Source organism: Petaurus breviceps, unplaced genomic scaffold (genome assembly GCF_028583685.1).
Source record: "Petaurus breviceps papuanus isolate PSGF00001 unplaced genomic scaffold, PetGlider_PUasm1.0 185, whole genome shotgun sequence".
In the NCBI taxonomy this organism is placed as follows: Eukaryota; Metazoa; Chordata; class Mammalia; order Diprotodontia; family Petauridae; genus Petaurus; species Petaurus breviceps.
Window position 1 is genome coordinate 41,767,626 of NW_027185797.1, and position 8,630 is coordinate 41,776,255.

The following is an 8,630-nucleotide window of genomic DNA, read 5'->3' on the forward strand; positions in this document are numbered from 1 at the left end:
AGTAGTAAGTGACCATTATCATCTAGTGTTTGATAAACCTAAGACCCAAAGAATCACTATTTGACTAAAATTGCTGGGAAAACCAGAAAGCAATTTGGCAGAAACTAGGTATAGACCAACATCTCACACTGTATACTGAGATAAGATCAAAATAGGAACATGGTTGAGACATAAAGGGTGATATCATAAGCAAATTAAGGGAGCATGGAATATTTTACCTGTCAGATCTATGGATAAGAGAAGAATTTAAGACCAAGCAAGACAGAAAGTATTACAGGATGTAAAATGGATCATTTCGATTGCATCAAATTAAAAAGGTTTTGCACAAACAAAACCAATGCAACCAAGATTAGAAGGGAAGCAGAAAACGGAGGGAAATTTTTTTTTACAGCAAGTTTCTCTGATAAAGGTCTGATTTCTTAAATATGTAGAGAAATGAGTCAAATTTCTAAGACTACACGTCACCCCTCAATTGATAAATGATCAAAGGATATGAATGGAGTTTTCAGAAGAAGAAATTAAAGTTATCTATAGTCATATGAAAAAATGCTCTAAATCACAATTGATTAGAGAAATGCAAATTGAAACAACTCTGAAATACCACCTCACACCTTACAGATTGGCTAATATGATGGAAAAGGAAAATGAGAAATGACAATGTAGGAAAACTGGGACACTAATGCACTGTTGGTGGAGTTGTGAACTGATCCAACCATTCTGGAGGATATTTTGGAACTATGCCCAAAGGGTTATAAAACTCTGGGTATTTTTTGACCCAATGGTACTACTAGTAGGTCTGTACTACCAAGAGATCAAGGGAAAAGGAAAAGGACTTATATGTACAAAAATATTTATAGTAGCTCTTTTTATGATGGCAAAGAATTGGAAATCGAAGGGATGCCCATCAATTGGGAAATGACTGAACAAATTGTGGTATATGATTGTCATGTTATACTATTGTGTTATAAGAAATGATGAGCAAAAGAGTTTCTAAAAAAAAACCTGGAAAAGACTTATGTGAACTGATGCAAAGTGAAGTGAGCAGAACCAGGTGAGTATTGTACATAGCAATAGCAATATTGTGTAGTGATCAACTGTGAATAACTTAGCTATTCTCAGCAATAAAATGATACGAGATGATTCTGAAGGACTCATGATGAAAAATGCACTCCACCCTCAGGAAAAGAACTGACGGAGCCTGAACACAACTCAAAGCATACTTTTTAACTTTATTTTTCTTGAGTTTTTTTTGGGGGGGGGAGGGGTCTGTGTTCTCTTTTGCAAAATGGTTAATATGGAAATATGTTTTTCATGACTGCACATATAACCTATATCTAAGTGCTTGCCTTCTCAAGGAGTGCACAAGGGAAGGAAGGAGGGAATTTGGAACTCAAAATTTATAAAAAATGGATGTTGAAAATTACTTTTACATGTAATTGAGGAAAAATAAAATAAAATCATGCTTTAAAAAAAAAGAGGGGGGAAGAGGGAATGGGGAAGACTTCCTGTAGAATGTGGGATTTTATCTGGAACTTGAAGGAATACAGGAAAGTCAAGAGGCAGAGATGAGGAGGGAAAGCATTCTGGGTTTGGGGAACAGCCAGAGAAAATGCTTAAAGCCAAGAGATGGAAAATCTTTTTTTTTTAATAAAGCAATTGGGGTTAAGTAACTTGCTCAAGGTTACACGGCCAGTTATTTCTGGGTGTGGTGCTGAGTATCTGAGCCCGGATTTGATCCAGGTCATCCCGACACTGGAGCCAGTGCTCTTACTCTCTGAGCCACCTGGCCACCCCTAAGCAATTGGGGTTAAGTAACTTGCTCAAGGTTACACGGCCAGGTGTTTCTGGGTGGGTGCTAAGTGTCTGAGCCTGGGATTCGATCTCCCGGTCTTCTCAACACTGGAGCCGGTGCTCTTACTTGCTGTGCTACCTGGCCGCCCCCGGAAAATCTTGTTCATGGAAAAGCCAGGAGGCCAGTGTCACTGGATCAAAGAGGACATGTTCTAGAGTAAGATGGAAGGATCAGAGGGGCTAGGCTATGTATGGGCTTCAGATGCCAAACAAGCATTTTGTATTTGTTCCTGAAAGTTATAGGAAATCAATGGAGATTATTGAATAGGGGTGTGTGACATGATCAGAACTGTGCTTTAGGAAAATCCCTTTGGTGGCTGTCTAGGGGTGAGGTTATGAAGGCCTACACCAGGGTGGGAAAATGGGCGGGGCATATTTAAGAGATGCTGCAGATGTGAAAATGATAGGCCTTGGCCACAGCTTGGATATGGTGGAGGAGGGGAGGGGGAAGTCCAGGCTGACTTCTGGGTTGTGAGCCTCAGGGACTGGGAGGAGGGTGTTACTTTCTATTGTAATAGGGAAGGGGGTAGGAGTGGGGAGAAGGATTTAGGGAAAAAGATGATGAGTTCCATTTTGAACATAATGAGTTTTAGATGTTTATTGTACATCCAGTTAGAGATGTCTGAAAGGAGGCTGGAGATGTGAGATTGGAGGTGAGTGGAGAGGCTGGATTAAGAAAGGCAGATTTGGGAATCATCAGCATAGAGGTGGTAAACAAATCCATGGCAGCTGATGAGATCACCCAGTGAAGAGGGCCCAGGGAGATCACCTAGAGTCAGAGGTTGAGATCTGGAAGAGGATCCAGCAAAGGAGACAGGAGGAACAGTCAGAGAGGTAGGAGGAGAAGCAAGGGAGGGAGGGGGAGAGAGACAGGACAGAGAGAGACAGAGAGAGGGACAGAGAGAGAGAGAGAGAGGAAGAGAGAGAGAAAGAGAGAGGGAGGGAGAGAGAGATCAGAATCTGGCTTCTTCCCCGGGATTCACGGAAGAGAGTTAGGTTAATCTGTTGCAGGAAGGAGAGGAGGGAGGACTGAAGATGGCTTCAGTTCTAAGAAGTGCACCCCAAGGCCTGAAGATAACCAGATGCCGGATGGAGGAGAGGGGGAGGGGAAGATGAGGCAAGCAGAGACCAAGAGAGGAAGAGACAGAGGATGTAGGAGGGCTGAAAGAGGGAACTAGGTCTGGCGGGTGAGACCAAGTGGGAGGCAGCGATCTAAGGAAAAGGGAAGGTGAGGGAAGAGTCTGGGCTTAAAGGGAGAGACTGAGAGATGGATAGGTGAGTAGAGACTTCCTCCCAGGGCCCTCATCTCCACTTTCCTTACCTAGAATGTGCCCCCTACTGCCAGAACCTCAAGGACCTCTTCCCATGGTACTCTTCTCCCCAGACCTGTGAAGGAGTTTTGCTCCTCCATCAATTAGAGGGCTTCTAAGTCTCCCTCACTCTGGGGATGATTTTAATTTGCAAAGACTCTGACAGTTCTTTCCAGTTCTAAGGTTCTGTGTCTTGTAGAGGGAGGGGAGGCCCTCTGGAAGCCAGCAAAAGTTGGGTTAAGAGTCCTCAGGTTGGGATTGGCCCAGACAACCACACCTCCTTTTTTCCCCTTCACCACCCCCTCCCACCTCCAAAGTGCTGGCTGCTTGCTGTTCAGCCCAGACCAATCTCTTGGCTCAAATTCCTGAGCTAGACTTAATCTCTAAGGGAAACAGCTTCAGGCTTTCCCAAGCCCAAAAGGGATGCCAAGGGAAGTTGAGGCCAGCGCTGACCAGGAAAGGAAGAGACTGAGTACCAGCTGTGCCCTTGCCAGACTGTCATTGGGGCTTCTGGTTTCCCATCTGGCCAGTGAGGATGGGGGATGGGAGCAGGTCCACTCCGAGGCTGTTTGAACTGAGACTAGTTGAATTTTTGAAATTCAATTTCAAATTGAATTTGAATTTTGAATTGAATTTTGAATTGAACAAAAATTGAATTGAACTACAAATAGTGTAGCAATTCAATTCAACTCAATTCCACAAGCATTTATCGAGTGCCTACTGTGTGCCTGGAATTACAGAGACAAAAAATTAAAAGGGGGGTGGGGAATGGGCCCTGCCCTCAAGGAGCTTACATTCCACTGTCAGTCCACTCTGGTGCCCCTCAGGGTTGGGGATGGGGCAGCCCCACCTTCCTCCCTTCTCAGATGCATCAAATGTCCAATTTTCTATGTTAACTAGAACAGAAACTGCCAAGAGGATGTGAGTTACGTAGAGGAGCAGGAACAGAAAGCAGGGGTGTGTGTAGTGAGAAGAACTAGGGAGACAACAGTGGGGTCTGTCAGGGAAAGAAGGCAACTGCAGGGCCCAGGTCGGAGGACCTGAGCTGGGCCCAGGACCGGCTAGCTAGAACACAGCTGGCTTTGGCATCAGCGTGGGCCCCAGGGGGAGGGACAGGCCAAGGCTGCTCACTGACACTTAACACTGGCTCTTAAATAAATAATCAGAACGGGGCATGTAGATTGTCAGATCCAGGGCCAGATCCCCAGGTGTGGCAGGGGCAAGGGGAGGGCCTGGCTTAGTTTACTGTTAGAGACTTAGATCCTTCCCCACCCTCTTCTCAGACTGGAAAGTAAACAAGCCAGGTAATCTCAGGAACAGAGCTGGATTTCATTCCTGACCCCAAGGCTCTCAAGAAGCAGGAGCAGCCCCCTCCTCCCTGAACTCCTCTACCACCAACCCCCACCCTCATCTGGTCTCTACTGACCTTCCAAGATCAGCCCTCCCTCACAGCAATCCAATCCACTTGCAAGGCATCACCTGCTTGAAGTCACAGTCCTCTTTGGGACAAAGGACAAACAATAACCACAATCATTATTCATAAGAGATTGTGTTTTTCTCCACCCTGAACAAGAGAGTGGATGTGGGTCAGTCAGCCAATCAACAAGGATTTATTAAGTCCTATGAGCCAGGTCCTTTGCTAAGGTAGGGATACAGGGAGGGTTAAAAGCTAGAGCTCTAGGCATTCAGCAGAGACAGCTGAGGCTCCATGGTTTGGTCTGGGACTTCTGAACTGAGACATGGGAAGAAGACTGAATTTGGAGTCACTGAACCTGGGTTCAGACCCCTGCTCTGTGTGACCCAAGGGCAGCCAGGTGGTACAATGGTTATAGAACTGGGCCTGGAGTCAGGAGGACCTAAGATCAATCTGACCTGAGACACTCCCTGGGCAAGCCACCTGACTGCTATCTGCTGTAAAATGGGCCTAATGTAGCCCTGACATACTAGGGTGTTTGTGAGGATCAAACAGGATAAAATCTGTAAAGGGCTCAGCACAGTGCCAGGCACAAAGCCACATGATAAATGTTTGTTTAAGGAAACCTCTCTGGGCTGCATTTTCTTTTCTGTTCTGTTCCACTTCATTTTAATTTTACTTTTTCTCGATTATATGTAAAAACCATTTTAACATTTTAGAAAATTTTCCAAATTCCTTCCTTCCTCTGTGAGAAAGCAAGCAATTCGATATAGATTATACATGTGCAGCCATGCAAAGTATTTCCATAATAGCCATGTTGCAAAAGAAAATATAGACCCAAAACCAAGAATAAAAAAGCAAGTGAAAAAAAATATGCTTTGATCTGCATTCTCTGGAGGTGGATAGAATTTTTCAGCATAAATCCTTCAGAATTTTTATTGCATGTGAGACTCGTTTCCTCATCTGTGAAAAGAAGAGGTTGGACAAGACAGCCTCAGAGGTCCCTTCCAATCCTAAATCTCATTATCCCCTTGGAAGCACTGTTGGGCCTGGGCATCCTCATTGTCCCCAACACAAAGATTCTGCTGCTTTTTTCTATGTCTAAGTGAGCTGGAGGCTTGTCTTTGCCTTTCCTCATTCTCACTCTCTGTCTCTCCCTCTCTCTCTGTCTCTCCCTCTCTGTCTCTGTCTCTGTCTTCTCTCTCCCTCTCCCTCTCTCCCTTCCCCTCTCTCTCTCCCTCTCTCCCCTCCCCCCCTCTCCCCCTCCCCCTCTCTCTCTCTCTCTCTCTCTCTCTCTCTCTCTCTCTGTCTCTCTCTCTCTCCCTCTCTCTGTCTCTCTCTACTTGAAGGCAGGGTTGACATGTTCAAGTTGTCAAATTGGCCTCAGGATTTCCAGTAACCTTACACCCTGACCTCTCCTCTATGTCCCCAGAATTAGTAGGAACAGGTGTTGACCTGCCTCAGAAAGCCTTGACCTCTATCTCTACCCAGATACTTCTTTGTCACAAGGGGAGAGGAGGGGAGAGGTGCAAACCAGAGACAGGAGGGGAACAGAAAGTGCTTAGAACCTAGAATCACAGAATTTCAGAGTTGGAACAGAGCTCAGTATCCTTCTGGTCCAACCCATAAGCAAGAGGAATGCCCATAATTTATTTTTGAGTTGTTTTCAGTGGTATCTGACTCTTTGTGACCCCATTTGGGGTTTTCTTGGCAAAGATACTAGGGTGGTTTGCTATTTCCTTCTCCAGCTCATTTCACAGATGAGGAAACTGAGGCAAATAGGGTCAAGTGACTTGCCCAGGGTCACACAGCTAGTAGGTGTCTGAGGTCAGATTTGAACTCAGGTCTTCCTGACTCTAGGCCTAATGCTCAGTGCACTACGGCACCATGTAACTGCCCTATGGCCATAATAACGTACCTTATAAATGGTCAACCAAGCCCATGTTTAAGGCCCTCCAAGGAGGGAAAAACCACCATCTTTCACTGTGGTGGCTATTTTTCCTAATGGTTATTGGTTATGTTAACTACTGGTGTGGTAACCATTGGTATGGTACGGTAACCGTTCCTAATGGTTATTGGAAATAGTTATTTCCTAATAACCATGAGGAAATATTTCCTGATGTCAAGCCTAGATCTGCCTCTTTGCAAACTTCCTTCATTGCTTCTGGTTCTGCCCAAGACTGACCCTCATCAATTCTTTCCTGTAGACCTTCAGATACTTGAAAACATTTAGCCCCCCATACCTCCCCCCAGCCCCTCATGCACAGCCCAGTCTTCTTCTCAGGTTAAATATACCAGTTCTTTCGATCAATCCCCACATGATATGGACTCAAGCACATGATATCCCTTCACTGTGCTGGTTGCCCCCCCTCTGGACACTCTCTGCACAGCTTATCCTAAGCCATGGGGCCAGGACTGAATGCAATACTTCAGATGAGGTCTGATGAGGGTCCAGTACAGTGAGACCATCACTCCTTCCCTGTTCCAGGAAGCCAAGATCCTCTTAGGGGCAGCCCACTTGAATTAGCTTCTGTGGCTAATCTGGGGCTGAATTACCTTGCTGCCTCCTGAGCTTGTAGTCCCCTAAAAACCCCAGACCTTTTCCAGAACAGTTGCTGCCCGACTATGGTTTTCCCATCTTATATTCATGAAATTGGTATTTCTCTATCCAAGTGCAAGAATTTCCCTTCAAGCCTCATGAATTTCATCTTGTTATACTCTGCACAATGCCCTCACATACCAGAATTCTTTTGGACCCCAACACTGCTCTCCAGAGCATTGGATACCTCCTGGCTTGGTTTCATCTGTACATTTGATGAGTGTACCATTTATACCTTTATCCAAAGCATTGATAACCAGCTTAAACAGCCCATAGCCAAGCACAGAGGCCTGGTGTTCTCCCCTGGAGACTTCCTGCCATATCATCACTGAACATTTTTTAAGAATGGCCATCAAATAGGGGCGGCCAGGTGGCGCAGTGAGTAAGAGCACCAGCCCCGGCGTCAGGAGACCCAGGATCGGTTCTGGTCTCAGATACTTGGCACCCACACAAAATAACTGGCCCTGTAACTTTGAGAAAGTTACTCAACCCAAATTACTTTAAAAAAAAAGGAATGGCCATCAAACCTATTCTGAAACTCATTCATCATAGCTAAAGCAGCAAGGCACCCTTAGGGAGACATGAGGTAGAACAGGCCAAATCATCATCACCATCTTGACCGCCATTTTTCCTCAAATCCTGCTGGAGACAGCCCAGACTACTGAACCCAAGAGCCTTGGGAAACTACCAGACATGCTTCCAGTCTAGCCATCATTGGGAGGAGAGGTCTTCATCACCACCGCCAGCAACAATTGCTGACCAACTGCCCCCAACAGGGAGATAAGGGGAGGAGGTCTGAGAGTGGTAGCCCCCTCCCCCACAGACCACCAGCCCTGCCTCTAACCCAGCTGTCTCAGCCATCAGTCAGAGAAACAACCCCTGTAGAGAAGGGACCTCCCGCCATCACAGCCAGCCTATCTGAAGGAGAAGGCATTCTGAGAAAGAGACAGGAGGAGGCATGTGCTGGGCAAGGTGAATGACTGCCACCACTTGGGCTATCATCTCCCCTCAGACCCTGATGGAGATATCCCAGGATCCCTGAGTCCAAGTTCCTTAGGAGTAGCAAAGAGGCCAATCCAGTGCCCACAGCCATCATCCCCAGGAAGCAGTCCCTTTGGAGATGTCTGGAAATTGTTCCTTTGTAGGGGCTGCCTGAAGATTCAGAAAGAAAAGGTTTTTATCACTAAAGTCCTTGATACTATCAAATGGTTCAACATCAGAAACCAAACCATTTTATCAGAGGAAATGGCATTCAAGAAAAGTCATCACTGTCTACTCCCTAAGGAGCATGGGATGTTTCTATCTTACTTGTAGCTGAAACCTTCCCCATGTGTCATCTCCCCCATCAGAATGTAAGCTCTCTGTGGCCAGGGGCTGCTTTGCCCATAGTAAATGCTAAAGAAATACTTCATCCATCCATCCATCCATCCATCCATCCATCCATCCATCCATCCAT